Source organism: Panthera tigris, chromosome A2, assembly GCF_018350195.1.
Source record: "Panthera tigris isolate Pti1 chromosome A2, P.tigris_Pti1_mat1.1, whole genome shotgun sequence".
In the NCBI taxonomy this organism is placed as follows: domain Eukaryota; kingdom Metazoa; phylum Chordata; class Mammalia; order Carnivora; family Felidae; genus Panthera; species Panthera tigris.
Genome location: NC_056661.1, coordinates 151865900 through 151884619, shown reverse-complemented (window position 1 = coordinate 151884619; position 18720 = coordinate 151865900). Strand labels below are relative to the sequence as shown.

Sequence of the window (18720 nt, the reverse complement as noted above, 5' to 3'; positions counted from 1 at the left end):
ATGGAGAGGACAGATTGCTCTCTGGGCTTCCTAGATACAGAAGACTTCCTTGGGAAGCCATGACGAATTCTATCTCTACTATTACAAAATTGTGAAATAACTTAAATGTTTTTACTGATTACAAAATAATACATGCTGCTCTAAATGGAAAATGAGGAAAATTTAGAAAGAACAACTCCATCATCCAGAAGATACCATCACTATGAACATTTCCCCACATTACTTTCTTTTTTTAAGTTATTTATTTTTGAGAGAGAGAGAGAGAGAGAGACAGATCACAAACGGGGGAGGGGCAGAGAGAGGGAGACACAGAATCTGAAGCAGGCTCCAGGCTCAGAGCTGTCAGCACAGAGCCTGACATGGGGATTGAATCCATGAACTGCCAGATCATGACTAGAGCCGAAGTCAGATGCTTAACTGACAGAACCACCTAGGCACCCCTCCCATGCTACGTTATGACCATTTTTAAAAGTGTATTAAAGAACATGTAGCTGGGACAGCAAAAAAACAAAACAAAGCAAAACAAAACAAAAACCACTCCTGTTAAAAGTCAAGTCAAATTAGTAAGTATTGGAACATGGAATGGAGAAGGCTACTAAAGCTCGGTCCAGTCTGTGCTTCTTCATGACAAAAAAAAAAAAATGCATAAAATTCATTAATTGTCAAGTCCCTGTTTTAAATAATTGCTGAGAGGAGATTGGCAATTTCTTCTACTCTTTGTTAGAAATGTCTCGTTTATATTTTAAACAGCTTTATTCAGATATAATTCACACACTATACAATTGACCCATGTAAAATATACCAATTCAGTGGTTTTTAGTGCATTTATAGAGTTGTGGAGCCATCACCACAGTCTATAGGTATAGAGCAGTTTTACGAAGCAAAAAAGAAACCTGGTATGTTGGAACAGCCATCAGCCGTTTGCTCCCAATCCTACCAGACCTATGCAGTTACGAATCCACTTTTTGTCTCTCCGGGCTTGTCTATTCTGGACCTTTCATATAAATGGAATTATACATTACATGGTCTCTTATGATGGACTTTTTTTACTTAGCATGATGTTTTCAAAGTTCACCCATATTGTAGCTGTACTTCTTTTCTTCTTATTGATGAATGATATTCCATTGTATGGATGTACCATATTTTCCTTATCCTTTCATCAACTAATACGAATTTGGGTGGTTTTCATTTTTTTTTGGCTATTAAGAATCATGCTGATATGAATACTTGTGGATAAGTTTTTGTGTGAACATATATTTTTCATTTCTCTTGTAGATACCTAAGAGTGAAATTGCTGGGTCATGTGGTAAGTCTGTGTATCTCTCATTTTTGTTATAGCCATCCTAGTGGATATGTACGGTTTGATTTGCACTTCCCTGATAGGTAATGATGCTGAGCATCTTTTCAGGTGCTTATTGACCATTTGTATATGTCCTTTGGAAAAAAATGTCTCTAAGATATTTTGCCTATCTTTAATTAGATTGTCTTTTTTATTATTGAGTCATGAAAGTTTTCTTATATATTCTGGATACAAGGTCTTATCTCATATATGATTTACAAATATATTTTCCCATTCTGTGAGTTATCTTTTCCCTTTCTTGATGTGTCCATTGTAACACAAATATTTTTAGTTTTTTTTAAATTTTTTTAATGTTTTTATTTATTTTTGAAGGAGAGACAGAGCATGAGCAGGGGAGGAGCAGAGAGAGAGGGAAACATAGAATTTGAAGCAGGCTCCAGGCTCTAAGCTGTCAGCACAGAGCCTGATGCCGGGCTCGAACTCATGAACTGTGAGATCATGACCTGAGCTGAAGTCGGTCGCTTAACCGACTGAGCCACCCAAGCGCCCCGCAAATATTTTTACATTTAGTTTAAAAAAAAAATTTTACCTATTTTGTTGTTGTTGCTGCTGGAAATTTTGGTGTCATATCTAAAAAGGCTTTGCCAAATCCAAGATCACAAAAATTTATCCCTAGGTTTTCTTCTAACAGTTTTATACTTTTAGCTCTTATATTTAGGCTAACAATCAAGACAGTGTGGTACTGACATAAGGATAGACACGTAGATAAATGGAACGGAACTGAGACTCCAGAAATCAATTTGTAAATTGATGATCAGTTAATTTTCAAAAAGGGTATTAAAATAATCCATTTAGAAAACATAGATTTTTCAATAAATGGTGCTGGGACAACTAGACATTCACACACACTAGAATGAACTTGAACTTCTTTCTCATACCATATAAAAAACTAACACAAAATGAATTATACGCTATTAAAAAATCTTCTATTTTTGTATATGGAAGTGTGTTACAATCCCTTATCATAGACACATTTTTACAACAATAAGTAGAAAGTATACATTTTTGCTACAATAAGTAAAGAGCTTTTTATATAAACCTTTGTTTCACATTTATTCTAATTATTTCTTTGAGGTATATTTCTCAAAATAGGATTGTTGGGTGAAGCAATTTATTTGTTTTTAATACATATTGATAAATTACTAAATCAATTTCAGTGATTGCATAATAGGTTCAATCATTTATCATAATGCATTTACTTGATTAGTTCCCTACACAGCATTTCCTAATACACAATAAATACTAAAGAAATATTTATTGATGAAAAAATGAATTCCACTCCTGTGGAACATTTTAGTTGCTTCCAATTTTTCCCTATGTTTTATAAATAGTACTGAAATGCATATTCTTGCGCATTAATCTTTTTGACACCTCTCTTTTTTTTTTTTTTTTAAGGATAGATTTCTAGCACTGGAATTTTTTTGTAAAAGAGCACATGAGTCTCTTCCTATGTAATCCTTTCTGAATGAGTTCTATTTTAACTAAAGAATTCTGGAGAAGTTAGGTTTAATATTTTTCCTTTTTTCTCCAAATTATAAGCTTTTGGATTTATCAACTTTATTGTTACCTTAATTTTTTTATTCTTAATTTTATTCTTTTTATTTTTGATCCTTTTGACCTGCTTTAGGTTTGCTTTTGCTATTTTTTTCTGATATTTCAGTTATATGTAGCTCTTAAACTTTTATTTACATTTGCCTTAAAAGAAGTGACCTAAATATATCAAAGATTTACTCTTAGTAGTGAGTCCTATAAGAAAAGAGAATGGTTAAACAGCCATCATCATCATCCTTAGATTAGAAAAGAGAAAAAAAGAATGTTTAGATAAAGATCATCTGAATAATAATTGATAGTCAACTTATTGGATGAATATTTAGTTTCTCAGAAGATATGTTTAATTCCATTAGGTTTATTAGACTTAGTTAAACCTAATTTCTTCCTAGAAGATTTATAGAATAGATCTGGCCCGGACAGCTTTGGGAAATTTTTTCTTCATCTTTTTACACTAATAACAAAGTAGCAGAAAGAGAAATTAAGAAAACAATCCCATTTGCAGTTGCATTAACAAGAGTAAGATACCTAGAAATAAACTTAACTAAGGAGGAAGAAGACCTCTACTCTGAAAACTATAAGACATTGATTGAAGAGATTAAAGACAACAAAAACAAATGGAAAGATATACCATGCTCATGGATTGAAAGAATTAATAATCTTAAAATGTCCATGCTACTCAAAGCAATTTAAAGACTCAATGCAATTCCTATTAAAAATACCAATAGTATTTTTCACAGAACTAGAACAAACAATCCTAAAATTTTGTATAGCACCACAAAAGACCCTGAATAGCCCAAGCAATCTTGAGGAAGAACAAAGCTGGACTTACTGTTTTTTTTCTATCTTCCCAATGAAATTACTCAAAAGAGGAAAAAAATTCTACATGTAACCAAGCAGAAGAAGTCACCTTATAAGAAAATCCATCAGACTGGACTGAGATTTTTCAAGTAACATTTGAAAACATAAAAAATTTCAGAAAATTATTTCCTTTCTGCTCAGTAATTATTTATTGTAAAAGCAATAGGAAGACATACTCTTATGTGGAAGTCCTCTGGAAAGGTCCTCTAGAACCTTTCCTAAAGAAACAAGCAACATAAGCCCAAACATGTTGTAGAATTCACATTCTAAGGGAATGCTATTCTATGCTGTAGGGAAATAAAATTAAATTTTATATATATTATATATTATATATATATAATATATATTATATATATAATATATAATTATATATAATATATAATATATATATTTGTTTATATTTATTATATAAATAATTTAAAATAATTATGAGTTCTTGGCAGAGAACTCCTGTAATAAAAGATAGATTAACAAGAAAAAAAGTGAATAGAAGTTTAATAACATATATACTTTACACGATTGATACCCAAAAAAACTGAATAACTCCCCAAGAAGGCCCCAAGACACTACCTTAAATACAATCTCCAAATAAAAACAAAAGAAAGGTGTTGGGGAAGGCTGGAGGACAGTTCTAGGAAGTTATGAGAAAGGTTGGCTGTGGGGATTTAAGTAGTTCCTTCCCTATTCACAACATTCTTTTGTGATTTAGAGTAGACTTCCTCCTCCTAGGAGAGTGGGAAACACTTACAAATGGAGATTTCATTTATAAATGTATGTCTCCTTTACAAAAGAGTAACTTCTACTCTCTTTTCAGAGTTCCTCTGTGCCTGCATTTTCTCAAAATATTCAGCTCAAAATAATCCTTATGCCAAAGAAGCACATTTTGGAGTGGCTTATCTTGCTACTATTCAATACAAACCAACTAAATGACATAACCCCAAAATTGGGTGAAGAATCAAAAAGAAAAACGACAGCACATGAATGAGGAAACAGTTATAGGAAATGAGGGGCTGTGTGTAATTAAGGCACTTATCTATAGAACTGGTCTAAATAACTATGAAACAGAAAGTCTTATGATTTTGAAAGAAATGTAAAATGGATGAGGCAGGGATTCTCATAGGTTTCGTCTACTGTTGTAGGCTAAAAACATAGTAAATGCCCAGTAACATTTGTTGAATCAATGAAAAAATGCTACACTGTATGGTGTAATGGTATCTTATTATAATGAACTGGAAAAAAATTTCAAAGCATACTAGCCAAGAAAATAGGAGTGATAAGCATATGTGTATTACTTTTATTATAGATAATTGATAGAGTATTTTCTGTAGTTGGTTCATTGAAGTGGGCTTTTTCCTTCAACAGTGGGGAAGAGTTGTCTCCCCTGATAAAAGATTAGGAGGCACCTGGGTGGCTTAGTCACTTGAGCATCCAACTCTTGATTTCAGCTCAGGTCATGATCCCAGGGTTATGGGATCAAGCCCCATCAGTGCTTGATCTCTGCTTGAGGTTCTCTCTCTCTCCCTCTGCCTTTTCCCCCTGATTGCGCGTGCTCTCTCTCTCTCTAAAATAAAATTTTTAAAAAGATAAAAGAGATTAGAATTCTGGTATTAAAAAAATTTCCAGCCTCATCCATATATGCCCAAATGCCCCAATTTCTTAACTCAGGATCTACCTCATTCCCCATCAATGCCCTTGATGAGTGGAAAGATCCAGAGGTATAATTTTTTTTTAAATTTTTTTAACGTTTATTTATTTTTGAGACAGGGAGAGATAGCATGAACGGGGGAGGGTCAGAGAGAGAGGGAAACACAGAATCTGAAACAGGCCCCAGGCTCTGAGCTGTCAGCACAGAGCCTGACGCGGGGCTCGAACTCACAGACTGCAAGATCATGACCTGAGCCGAAGTCGGATGCTTAACCGACTGAGCCACCCAGGCGCCCCCCAGAGGTGTAATTATTATAGTTAGATCCTGGCCTTGGTCCTTTGGGAGTGACTTCTGAAGGAGAAGAAGAACTCCTCAAAGCTGTCTTGGAGGCGTTTTAGTTCTCTGTATGTGTTCTTTGTTGCCGATACATAGCTTTTCATTTCTCTATTTTCTGGCATCAAAAGATGCCAAGCGACTAGCTGTGTCAGCACTGAGCCTGCTTCGGATCCTCTGTCCTCTCTCTCTCTGCTTCTTCCCCCATCATGCTCTCTCTGCCATAAAAACAAATAAAAACATTAAAAAAACAAAGATGCCAAGAGACTCCACTATCTTTATGATCATTATTGTCATCATAATGACTTAAGTACCCAAGCCACTAGATTTCCCAATACCTTCCCCTTCACCTGGAATCATCTTGTTACAAGATAAACCTGAACATATTAAGATTTTTAAACACTGTATTTAACAAAATTGATTAGAAGCCAGCAATTCCAAAGCAGAGGTAGTTAATAGCTCTCCACCCACAGGCAGCAGAGGAAAGACTCAGATAGAGAAAGTGTGGAAGTAAAGAAAGGAAATTGTTTGATTGGTCATGGCTTAAAGCCTACTTGACTGTTTGTGATTGGTTGGCCTTAGTGTTTTGATTTCACAGCGTTAAGGTATTTACGGGTTTAGATTTTGATTTGCTTATGAAGGCCGGTATGGCATTAGAACCACCTCAGTCTAATGTCTTTCTTGTTCAATTAACCCCAAACTTCCACTGATGATAATTTGAGTCATTTTGATACCATAGCATGCAATGAATTACTTGGGGTTTATGCCTGCCACCCCCCACTCTTTTCCATGATAGGGGTGGGACTAGGGGGGAAGCACAGGAGACATTTAGGGTGAGTCACAATCAGCCTGGTCCTAAAAGTGAGCGTCTCCTTAAGTTTTATGCTCCTGGTGCTCCATTCTAGTCCTGGCCCTGCCTCCAACACCGCAGCAAGAAGGTTATCCTTAAATACACAAGTGAATGTCATCTGGAATTCTATTTTGAGGTTATGTTTTGTGGGGTCACTCCCAGCACCAATTAATTCTGTCACTCAGAGTCCCAGGAGGAAACAGATGTCACAGTCAAATTAGGATAATTTGAGAAGGATTTATAAATGGACTCCGCAAATGTGAGGACAAAGTAGAGAGAAACCACAACACCCTGGGAGTCCATTGAGACCTAACCCTGGTGAAGGGAGGGAGTGGTTACTAGGACCTAAAGATAGTCAGGGAGAGTGGAGTGGAGAGGACACCTGACAGGATCTTGAGCTCTGATCAGGTTTTTAGTGACCTTGTGGGGAGGGGCCCACGGCAATAAATGCTCTGACCACTTGTTCTATGTACTGATTTACTGGCAGTTTCCCCACTGGCTGCTCGGTATTGCTCAGCTTCCTGAAGCAGGTGTAGAAAGGGGAAGAGTAGGTGAGCACTGGCAGCTAACTCTATAAGAAGTAAAAAAAAAAAACAAAAAAACAACGAAGTGACATAAGGAACAGTGGGGTTGTTATATTCGTATCAAATAAAGTTTATAACTCACAAAAAGCCCCACATAACCTTCGTGAACACTTTTTTTTGCATCTAATAACATAGCTACAAAACTATGAAAACACATAGTTGCAAGAAATCTAAGGAGAATTCACAGATGGCATATAGTGAGAAGCTTTAATGTTTGGTTTAGAAAAATAAAGTGGGAGGGCTTGATGCAATAGTAACAAGAAAAGCTGAGAAACTTCTCTCTGATCAACTCTAAAACTGGAAAACATATCCCAGAACAGGAGTTGGAGATATCCATAGAAGAGATACAATAAAAATGTAATCACATGTATAAACTGAAATCCAGGCATTGGTCTGGAGAAGTTATGGTATTGCAGTTTTAAATTGAGATATTTTTAAATTAGGATTCATGTAACAGGTAAACTCCAGGTAACAGAAAAATCCCAAAACAACACTGACTTAAAATTAAGGTTATATTTTTCTTTCTTTTTCTTTGTTTGAGTACAGTTGACACACAACATTACATAAGTTTCAGGGATACAACATAGTGATTTGACATGATGCTTTGCTCACCACAGTGGAGCCACCATCTGTCACCATACAATGCCATTGTGACATCATTGACTGTATTCCGTATGCTGTATCTTTTATTTCCATGATGTGTTCATTCCAATACTGGAAACTTGTATCTCCCTCTTCCCTTCACCAGTTCTGCCCATCCCATCACCCTTGTTCCGTCTGGCAACCATCCATTTGTTCTCTGTATGTAGTGGCCTGATTTTGCTTCTGATTGTTTTTTTCATTTGTTTTAAAAAAATTTTTTTTTAACGTTTATTTATTTTTGAGACAGAGAGAGACAGAGCATGAATGGGGGAGGGTCAGAGAGAGGGAGACACAGAATCTGAAACAGGCTCCAGGCTCTTAGCTGTTAGCACAGAGCCCTACGCGGGGCTCGAACTCACGGACTGTGAGATCATGACCTGAGCCGAAGTCGGCCGCTTAACTGACTCATTTGTTTTTTAGATTCCACGTATGAAATCATATGGCATTTGGCTCTCTCAGTCTGACTTGTTTCCCTGAGCATGATACTCTCTAGGTCCATCCATGTTGTCACAAATGGAAGACCTCATACTTTTTCATGGCTATGTAATATTCCAGTGTGTGTGTGTGTGTGTGTGTGTGTGTGTGTGTGTGTGTGTGTATCACATCTTTGTGTATGTGTGTGTGTATTTAAATTCCAGTTAGTTAACATACAGTGTAATTCTGTCTCCCTCTCTCTCTGCCCCTCTGCCACTTGCCCTCTGTCTCTCTCTCTAAAATATAAATATTAAAAAATTAAAAAAATAATTTTTAATCCCATTTTCAGGTGTACAATTTAGCGATTCAACATTTATATGCAACACCTGGTTCTCATCACAACAAATCCCCTCCTTAATCCTCATTACTTATTTCACCCATCCCTCCACCCACCTCCCCTCTGGTAATCATCATTTTGTTTTGTTCTCTATAGTCAAGAATCTGTTTCTTGGTTTGTCTCTCTCTTTTTTCCTCTATGATCATTTGCTTTGTTTCTTAAATTCCACATATGAGTGAACTCATATGGTATTGGTCATTCTCTGACTTATTTTGCTTAGCATAATACTCTAGCTCCATTCATGTCATTGCAATGGCAAGATTTCATTCTTTTTGATGGCTGAGTAATAATCTATTGTATGTATGCCACATCTTCTTTATCCACTCATCAGTGGATGGACATTTGGGCTCTTTCCATAATTTGGCTATTGCAGATAACGCTAGTATAAATATCCAGGTGCATGTATCCTTTTGAATTAGGATTTTTGTATCCTTTGGGTAAATACCTGGTAATGCAATTGCTGGGGAGTAGGGTGGTTCTATTTTTAACTTTGTGAGGAACCTCCATGCTGTTTTCTAGAGTGGCTGCACCAGTTTGCATTCTCACCAACAGTGTAACAGATTTCCCCTTTCTCTACATCCTCACCAACACCTGTTATTTACTATGTTGTTAATTTTAGTCATTCTGACTGGTGTGAAGTGATATATCTTTGATTTGTATTTCCCTGATGATGGTGATGTTGAGCGTCTTTTCATGTGTGTGTGGGCATCTGTATGTCTTCTTTGGAAAAATGTCTATTTGTGGCGTGTCCATTTTGTTAAAGTAGGCTCCATGCCCAGTGTGGAGACCAACGTGGGGCTCAAACTCACAACCCTGAGATCCAGACCTGAGCTGAGATCAAGAGTCAGATGCTCAACCAACTGAGGCACCCAGGCACGCCTCTTCTGTCCATTTTTAGACTGGATTATTTGTATTTAAGATGATGAGTTTTAGGGGCACCTGGATGGCTCAGTCAGTTAAGCATCTGACTTTGGCTCAGGTCATGATCTCATGGTTTGTGAGTTCAAGCTCCGTGTCGGGCTCTGTGCTGACAGCTCAGAGACTGGAGCCTGCTTCAAATTCTGTCTCCCTCTCTCTCTGTCCCTCTGCCACTTGCCCTCTCTCTCTCTCTAAAATATAAATATTAAAAAATTTAAAAAATAAAAGGTGGTGAGTTTTATAAGTTCTTTATATATTGGATACTAACTCTGTATCAGATACATCATTTGTAAATATCTTCTCCTGTTCCATAGGTCGCCTTTTAGTTTTGCTGATTGTTTCCTTTGCTGTGCAGAAGGTTTTTATTTTGATGAAGTCCCAATAGTTTATTTTTGCTTTTGTTTCCCTTGCCTCTGGGGTTATATCTAGTAAGATGTTGCTATGGTCAATGTCAAAGAGGTAGCTATCAGTGTACTCCTCTAGGATTTTGATGGTTTCCAGCCTCACATTTAGGTCTTTCATCCATTTTGAATTTATTTTTGTGTATCGTATAAGAAAATGGTCCAGTTTCATTCTTTTGCATGTAGCTGCCCAGTTTTCCCAAAACCTTTTATTGAAGGGACTATCTTTTTTTCTGTTGTAAAGTTTTTACTGCTTTGTTGTAGATAAATTGATTATATAGTTGTGGGTCCATTTCTGGGATATCTGTTATGTTCTATTGAAGCATGTGTCTATTTTTGTACCAGTACCATACTGTCTTTTTTTTTTAAAGTTTTGTTTATTTATTTATTTTGACAGAGAGAGAGAGAGAGGAGGAGGAGGAGCAGAGAGACAGGGAGAGAGAGAGAGAATCCCAAGCAGTCTCCATACTGCCATTGTGGAGCCCCAAATGAGGCTTGCCCCCATGAACCTTGAGATCATGCCCTGAGTTGAAATCAAGAATCCGATGCTTAACCGATTGAGCTGCCCAGGGCCTCAATACCATACTGTCTTCATCTTTGCTTTTCTTTTTCAAGGTTACTTTGACTATTTGGGGTCTTTTGTGCTTCCATACAAATTTAAAGATTGTTCTAGCTCTGTGAAAACTTCTGGTGATATTTTGACAGGAATTGCATTAAATGTGTAGATTGCTTTGGATAATATAGACATTTTAACAATATTTGTTTTTCCAATCCATGAACATGGAATGTTATTCTATTTCTTTGTTTCTTTAATCAGTATTTTAAAGTTTTCAGAGGACAAATTTTTTACCTCTTCGGTTTCTTTCATCAGTATTTTAAAGATTTCAGAGGACAAATCTTTTACCTCTTTGGCTAGGGTTATTCCTAGGTATGTTATAGTTTTTGGTGCAATTGTAAGTGTGGTTAATTCCTTGATTTCTCTTTGTGCTGCTTCATTATTGGTACATAGAAATGCAACAGATTTCTGTACATTAATTTTATATCCTGCCACTTCACTGAATTTGGGTGTCAGTTCTAGCAATTTTTTGGTGGAGTCTTTTGGATTTTCTATATAATATCATGTCATCTGCAAATAGTGAATTTGACTTTTTCCTTGCTGATTTGGATGGCTTTTATTTCTTTTTATTGTTATGATCGCTGAAGCTAGGACTTCCAATCCTATGTTAAATAATAGCAGTGAAGTGGACATCCCTGTCGTGTTCCTGTCCATAGAGGAAAAGGTCTCAATTTTTCCCCATTAAGGATCATACTAGCTGTGGGTTTTTCATATATGGACTTTATGATGTTGAGGTATGTTCCCACTATCCCTGCTGCACTGAGAGGGTTTTTATTAAGAATGGTGATGGGTATTGAGGAGAGCACCTGTTGGGATGAGCACTGGGTGTTGTATGGAAACCAATTTGACAATAAATTTCACAATAAATAAATATAAATAAATTAAATAAATAAATAAATAAATAACATCTTTAAATTCCAGTTAGTTAACATATGGTGTAATATTAGTTTCAGGTGTACAAATAAATTAAAATAAAAAATCCCAGATAAAAAAAAAGTATGTTGTACTTTGTCAAATGCTTTTCTGCATCTATTGAGAGGACCATATGATTCTTATCCTTTCTTTTATTAATATGGTGTATCACGTTGATTGATTTGCAAATATTGAACCACCCTTGCAGCCCTGGAATAAATCCCACCTGATCGTGATGAATAATTCTTTTAACGATGTTCATAAATTTTTGAAGTGTTCCTGCTACTGGCCCAACCACTGATCCCAGGCTTGACCCATTTTCTATCTTCAAAAATGTCTTTTATTTCTATTATTTAAGTTCTTTGACTTTTCTCTCACTGAAAAAGAAATGAAGGACATTGTGGCCTTAAATAAAAACGTCCACTTTGTGAAAATGCTCATGTGAGTTCAGTGGGACCATCTATCAAGTACTGATCAGTGGTTTGGATTGTCCGAGGTTCATATAAATCACAAGGGTAGAAGCGCCTGGTTGGCTGAGTCAGTGAAGCCACCGACACTTAGTGTGGCTCAGGTCATGATCTCACGGTTCGTGGGATTGGGTCCCGCATCGGACTCCACACTGACTCTGGAGCCCGCTTGGGATTCTCTCTCCCTCTCTCTCTGCCCCTCCCCAGCTTGTGTGCATGCTCTCTTTCTCTAAAAAAAACAAAAACAAAAACAATAACAACAAAAAAAAAAAAAAGAAAAAGAAAAAGAAAAAAAGGAAAAGGAAAAAAAAACAAATCAAGGATAAAGGCCAGTTTTTCCACATTGAGGCTGCTATTAGTTGTAGGCTTTTCTCATGGCCTTTATTATGTTGAGGTATGTTCCCTCTATTCCTACTTTTTGAGTGTTTCTTTCATGAATGGATGTTAAATTCTGACAAATGCTTTTTCTCCATCTACTGAAAGGGTCATATGGTTTTTATCCTTTCTTTTATTAATGTGATATATCATGTTGATTGATTTGCAAATATTGAACCACACTTGCAGCCCAAGAATAAATCCCACTTGATCATGGCAAATAATTCTTTTAAGGTACTATTGGATTTGATTTGCTAGTATTTTATTGAGAATTTTTGCATCCATGTTCATTAGGGATGCTGGCCTGCAGTTGTGCGCGCGCGTGTGTGTGTGTGTGTGTGTGTGGTTTTTTGGTTTTTTTTTTTTTTAGTGGACTCTTTATCTGGTTTTGCAATCAGAGTAATGCTGGCCTCATAGAATGAATTTGGAAGTTTTCCTTCCATTTCTGTTTTTTGGAATTGTTTGAGAAGAAGAGGTATTAACTCTTCTTTAAATATTTTGTAGAATTCCCCTGTGAAGCCATCTGGCCCTGGACTTTTGTTTGTTGGGAGATTTTTGATTACTGATTCAATTTCTTTGCTGTTGAGAAATCTCCAGCTAAATTATGGGTCTTCCCTTATAGATTAGGGACTTCTTTTGTCTTGCTTCTTTTAAGATATTTTTCTTTATCACTACATTTTACAAATTTAATTACAATATGTCTTGGTATTGGCTTGCTGTGGTTGATTTTGATTGGTGTTCTCTGTGCCTCCTGGATGTAGATGTCTGTTCCCTTCCCCAGATCAAGGAAGTTTTCAGTTATTATTTCTTCAAATAAATTTTCTTCCCCCTTTTCTCTCTCTTCTTCTAGGACTCCTATAATATGAATGTTATTACATTTGGTGGAGTCACCGAGTTTCCTAGTCTATCTTCATGTTCCATAATTCTTTTTTCTCTCTTTTGTTCGACTTAATTATTTACCATTATTTTGTCCTCTATATAACTTATTCATTCCTCTGCTTCTTCCAGTCTTGCATCCATTGCATCAAGTCTGTTTCCAATTTTAGTAATTGTATTTTTCATTTTGACTGTCTCTTTAACTCTTTTATCTCTATAGTATGGGCCTCCCTGAAGTCTTCCCTTCTTTTCTCAAACCCAGTGAGTATCCTTAGATTATTGCTTTAAAATCTCCATCAGACATTTTTCACTTACATCTCTGGCCATGACCTTATCTTGTTCTTTCGTTTGGGATGAATTCCTCCATCCTGGCATTTTGTATATGTCTCTGTGTGTTATAAAATCCTGTTATGTTTCCTGCTCCTGATAGTAATGGCTTTATGAAGCAGATGTCATAAAGTGTCCAGGGTCTGGCACATCAGGGAGTGTCTCTGATATGTGCTGTGTGCAGTCTGCTGTTGTGTTTTAGCTGCTCTATCCCTCAGGCCAGTCATCTGCAGAAGCATTCCTTGCCTGTAGTGTTTGGTCCTTGGCCAGAATGTATATCACTACATCTTGATCAATTTGTCTATCAGTGGACATTTATGTTGCTACTAAATCTTGGCTATTATAAATAACACTGCAATAAACAGAGGTGCACATATTTCAACTGGTGTTTTCATTTTATTTGAGTAAATACCAAGTAGTAGAATTGTTGGATTATATAGTATTACATTTTGAATTTTTGAGGAGCTTACATACTGTTTTCCATAGTAGCTGTACCAAGTTTATATATATATATCATTATCCAAAGGAAGACAGTCTAATGCTGGTACAGCGGCTCTACATAAAACCTTGTGGAATCCAAGTTACTTCCATCTTTCTGCCCCACTGTATCTAAATGGTGGCTTTAAACTCATGGTCAAGGAAATGGAGGCTGCCAATCCATTCATATTCTGGGCAGCAGGATAGAAGAAGAGAGGAAGAATGGACAAAGCAGAACTGTTAATTATATTTTAAGGAAAGCTTTTGTGAGTTGCCATGCAATACTTCTGCTTAAATCCCAGTAGCTAAAACTTAGCCACATTGCCAACATCTAGTTGGGGGGGGGGAGGGGAAACAAGAAAAATGCACAGTTCTTTTTCATGTTCTAGTTGGTTATTTGACCAGGTGAAAATCTGAAGAAAAGAACATGAGAGCAGATACTGAAAGACAAACTGCTCTCAGTCTCAGCCATAGCTGGCATGCTTCCTGGGACACAGTGGAGCCTCACTTGGAAAGAAATGTTGATGTTTTTTATGGGTGCATAGACACAAAAAGTTCAAAATGAGAAATTTGGAGTTATATATTCAAGTTCCATTTTCAATTTGACCCATCAACTTGGAAAAGCACGTGGTTAAGATAGTCTAAGACCAAGCCTACATTCTCTTTTTCTCTTGTTGAAGTGACCGTCCCTCACATAGTAACATCAGATAATGTATGTGAGAGTGATTATGCAGTGGGTAACCCAGCTAAAGACTGAGTGTTTTGTTTTTGTTCCTCTTCTTTATTGGGATTGTGCCAGAAACCACTTTGGACTCACTGGAGAGAACCTCTTTTAACTATCAGTGAGCCTTCCTTATCATTTGCCTGAACAATAAGACATAATTTTATTTGAAATAAGAATAACTCATGGCTCCAGTTTACTAGTCAAGAAACCAGTGATTCTTAAGCTTATGTGTGCATAAGAATCAGCCAGAACCCTTGTTAAAATTTCTTTTTCCTGGTCTCCGCTGCCCAGACATTCTTATTCTATAGATATGGGATTAGACCTGGAATCTACATTTTAGCAAGTTTTCAGATAAGTTTGATGTATATGTTTAGAATAGCACTATCCAACAGAAATGTGTTATGAGCTATATGTAATTTAAAATTTTCTAGTATTCACTTAAAAAAAAGTGAAAAGAACTTGGTAAAATGAACTCTGATGATACATATAATTTAACCCATTATATTAAAAAAATTACCATTTCAACATACAATCAATATAAAAATTATTATCAGATATTTTACATTTTTTTGGTGCAAAGTCCTCAGGGTCCAGTGTGTATTTTACACTATGGTACACCTCACTTTGGACCTGCCACATTTCAAATGCTTGGTCACCATATCTGGCCATGGTTATTGTATTGGATAGGGCAGGTTTAGAGGATTAGACAGTACTAGATTAAAACCACAGACGTCAGGGGCGCCTGGGTGACTCGGTCGGTTGAGTGTCCGACTTCGGCTCAGGTCATGATCTCGCGGTCCAAGCCCCACGTCGGGCTCTGTGCTGACAGCTCAGAGCCTGGAGCCTGTTTCAGGTTCTGTGTCTCTCTCTCTCTCTGACCCTCCCCCGTTCATGCTCTGTCTCTCTCTGTCTCAAAAATGAATAAACGTTAAAAAAAAAATTTTAAAACCACAGACGTCAGAGACTGCATTTCACTCATAGTAGAGCCTAGCATAATGCCCAGAATATAGGAAGTGTTCAAGAAATTCTGGTTGGTTGGTTAATCATGTTAAAGTTTGGGCTGTAATTACATGAAGCCATGTGCTGTGACTGTGGCTTGGAAAGGAGCTCCAGGGTTTTCTGGGGCGTTCAGAAATCTGCAAGGGGCAGTTAATAGATAATCTTTAGTTTTCTATTCAGAATAACTTCAAAGGCTGATGGGAGAAGAAATTATCTTCAAAGGCTTTAAGAGAGAAAAACAGAACAAGTTAGTAAAACTGGTTGCTAGGACAACCTTCTCAGGATTCAAAGAGGAGAGTCATACATTGTAGACCTGAGCTTAGTACGACTATGATCTCTTCTTTTGTAATATACTCTCCATTTGCTTGGCTCTAAGAAAGAACAAATTTTAAATGGCTATTTAAGAGTATAATTTGGAACCAGAGGGCCATGTAGCTCTAAAAGCGTGTAAGTGCTACACCTGTCAGAAAGGCTAACATTAACAACTCAGGCAACAACAGATGTTGGCAAGGATGAGGAGAAAGAGGATCTCATTTACATTGTTGGTGGGAATGCAAGCTGGTGCAGCCACTCTGGAAAACAGTACGGAGGTTCCTCAAAAAAATAAAAATAGAACTACCCTACAGCCCAACAATTGCACTACTAGGCATTTATTCATGGAATACAGGTGTTTCTAGGGGGCACATGCACCCCTGTGTTTATAGCAGCACTATCAACAATAGCCAAAGTATGGGAAGAGTCCAAATGGCCATGAATGGATAAAGAAGATGTGGTATATATATATATATACAATGGAGTATTACTCGGCAATCAAAAAGAATGAAATCTTGTCATTTGCAACTACGTGGATGGAACTGGAGGGTATTATGCTTAGTGAAATTAATCAGTCAGAGAAAGACAAAAATCATATGAATTCACTCATATGAGGAATTTAAGAGACAAAACAGATGAACATAAGAGAAGGGAAACAAAATAATATAAAAACAGGGAGGGGGACAAAACAGAAGAGACTCATAAATATGGAGAACAAACTGAGGGTTACTGGAGGAGTTGTGGGAGGAGGGATGTGCTAAATGGATAAGGGGCATTAAGGAATCTACTCCTGAAATCATTGTTGCACTATATGCTAACTAATTTGGATGTAATTTTTTTTTCCAATATGAAGTTTATTGTCAAATTGGCTTCCATACAACACCCAGTGCTCATCCCAAAAGGTGCCCTCCTCAATACCCATCACCCACCTTCCCCTCCCTCCCACCCCCCATCAACCCTCAGTTTGTTCTCAGTTTTTTTTTAATTTTTAATTAAAAAACATTTTTTTTAACATTTATTTATTTTTGAAACAGAGAGAGACAGAGCATGAACGGGGAAGGGTCAGAGACAGAGGGAGGCACAGATTCTGAAACAGGTTCCAGGCTCTGAGCAGTCAGCACAGAGCCAACGCGGGGCTCGAACTCAAAGACCGCGGGATCGTGACCTGAGCCGAAGTCAGACGCTTAACTGACTGAGCCACCCAGGCGTCCCTGTTCTCAGTTTTTAAGAATCTCTTATGCTTTGGCTCTCTCCCACTCTAACCTCTTTTTTTTTTCCTTCCCCTCCCCCATGGGTTTCTGTTAAGTTTCTCAGGATCCACATAAGAGTGAAACCATATGGTATCTGTCTTTCTCTGTATGGCTTATTTCACTTAGCATCACACTCTCCAGTTCCATCCATGTTGCTACAAAGGGCCATATTTCATTCTTTCTCATTGCCACGTAGTACTCCATTGTGGATATAAATCACTATTTCTTTATCCATTCATCAGTTGATGGACATTTAGGCTCTTTCCATAACTTGGCTATTGTTGAGAGTGCTGCTATAAACATTGGGGTCCAAGTGCCCCTATGTATCAGTACTCCTGTATCCCTTGGGTAAATTCCTAGCAGTGCTACTGCTGGGTCATAGGGTAGATCTATTTTTAATTTTCTGAGGAACCTCCACACTGTTTTCCAGAGTGGCTGCACCAATTTGCATTCCTACCAAGAGGGTTCCCCTTTCTCCACATCCTCTCCAGCATCTATAGTCTCCTGATTTGTTCATTTTGGCCACTCTGACTGGCGTGAGGTGATATCTGAGTGTGGTTTTGATTTGTATTTCCCTGATGAGGAGCGACGTTGAGCATCTTTTCATGTGCCTGTTGGCCATCTGGATGTCTTCTTTAGAGAAGTGTCTATTCATGTTTTCTGCCCATTTCTTCACTGGGTTATTTGTTTTTTGGGTGTGGAGTTTGGTGAGCTCTTTATAGATTTTGGATACTAGCCCTTTGTCCGATATGTCATTTGCAAATATCTTTTCCCATTCCGTCAGTTGCCTTTTAGTTTTGTTGATTGTTTCCTTTGCTGTGCAGAAGCTTTTTATCTTCATGAAGTCCCAGTAGTTCATTTTTGCTTTTAATTCCCTTGCCTTTGGGGATGTGTCAAGTAAGAGATTGCTACGGCTGAGGTCAGAGAGGTCTTTTCCTGCTTTCTCCTCTAGGGTTTTGATGGTTTCCTGTCTCACATTCAGGTCCTTTATCCACTTTGAGTTTATTTTTGTGAATGGTGTGAGAAAATGGTCTAGTTTCAACCTTCTGCATGTTGCTGTCCAGTTCTCCCAGCACCATTTGTTAAAGAGACTGTCTTTTTTCCATTGGATGTTCTTTCCTGCTTTGTCAAAGATTAGTTGGCCATACGTTTGTGGATCTGGTTCTGGGGTTTCTATTCTATTCCATTGGTCTATGTGTCTGTTTTTGTGCCAATACCATGCTGTCTTGATGATTACAGCCTTGTAGTAGAGGCTAAAGTCTGGGATTGTGATGCCTCCTGCTTTGGTCTTCTTCTTCAAAATTACTTTGGCTATTCGGGGCCTTTTGTGGTTCCATATGCATTTTAGGATTGCTTGTTCTAGTTTCGAGAAGAATGTTGGTGTAATTTTGCTTGGGATTGCATTTAATGTGTAGATAGCTTTGGGTAGTAT

General features: G+C 37.2%; 1 protein-coding gene across 2 annotated transcripts in view; it reads left to right on the top strand.

Annotated features, from left to right (window-relative positions):
* Positions 1–18720, top strand: part of CREB3L2 (cAMP responsive element binding protein 3 like 2) — a 425600-nt gene that overhangs the window by 36596 nt on the left and 370284 nt on the right. For both annotated transcript variants that reach the window (XM_042973220.1, XM_042973216.1), the window contains exon 2: positions 1276–1306. The gene's annotated coding sequence lies outside the window, so the exon portion shown is untranslated. The remainder of the gene's footprint in view (positions 1–1275; positions 1307–18720) is intronic.